Below are 1,230 nucleotides of genomic sequence, written 5' to 3' on the forward strand. Positions count from 1 at the left end.
CTGTTCTTGTGGAATTTGCAAAGTGATATTTGGAAGCCCATGCAGGGCTATGGTGAAAAAGAAAATATGATCAGATAAAAACTAGAAAGTAGGTTTCTGAGAAACTGCTTTGTGATGTGTGACTTCCATTCACTGAATTACAGCTGTATTTCGAGGAGCTGTTTGCTAACCTTATTTCCGTGGAATCTGAGAACTCATATTTCGCATCTGTTTGAAGACTATTGGGCCAAAGGAAATATCCTCCGATAAAAATGAGAAAGTTACTTTCAGAGAAACTTCTTTCTGTTCTCTGAAATCATCTCACAGAGTTACAGCTTTCCCTTCACGAAGCCTTTCGCTAAAACTTTTCTTGAGGGATTTGCCGACTGATATTTGGAAGCCCATGGAGGGCTATGGTGAAAAAGAAAATATCCTCAGATAAAAACAGGAAAGAAGCTTCCTCAGAAAATGCTTTCTGATGTGTGACTTCCACTCACTTAGTTACAGCTGTATTTCGTGGAGCTGTTTGCTAGCCTTATTTCTGTGGAATCTGAGTACTGATATTTCGGATCCCTTTGAAGACTATAGGGCCAAGGAAATATCCTCTGATACAAATGAGAAACAAGCTTTCTGAGAACTTCTTTGTGATCTGTGAATTCAACTCACAGAGTTACAGCTTTCCCCTCAAGAATCCGTTCGCTATGACTGTTCTTGTGGAATTCGCAAAGTGATATTTGGAAGACCATGGAGGGCGATGGTGAAAAAGAAAATATCCTCAGAGAAAAACTGTAAAGAAGCTTTCTGAGAAACTGCTTTGTGTTCTGTTAATTCATCTCACAGAGTTACAGCTTTCCTCTCAAGAAGCCGTTCGTTAAGACTGTTATTGTGGAATTTGCAAACTGATATTCAGAAGGCCAAGGAGGGTATGGTAAAAAGGAAAATATCCCCAGATAAAAACTGGTAGGAAGCTTCCTGAGAAACTGCTTTGTGGTGTGTGACTTCCACTCACTGAGTTACAGCTGTATTTCGTGGAGCTCTTTTCTAGCCTTATTTCTGTGGAATCTGAGAACTAATATTTCAGATCCCTTTGAAGACTATAGGGCCAAAGAAATATCCTCCGATAAATATAAGAAAGAGGCATTCTGAGAAACTTCTTTGTGATCTGTGAATTCATCTCACAGAGTTACAGCTTTCCCCTCAAGAAGCCCTTGCCTATGACTGTCCTTGTGGAATTTGCAAAGTGATATTTGG

Source organism: Mandrillus leucophaeus, unplaced genomic scaffold, assembly GCF_000951045.1.
Source record: "Mandrillus leucophaeus isolate KB7577 unplaced genomic scaffold, Mleu.le_1.0 Scaffold752, whole genome shotgun sequence".
In the NCBI taxonomy this organism is placed as follows: domain Eukaryota; kingdom Metazoa; phylum Chordata; class Mammalia; order Primates; family Cercopithecidae; genus Mandrillus; species Mandrillus leucophaeus.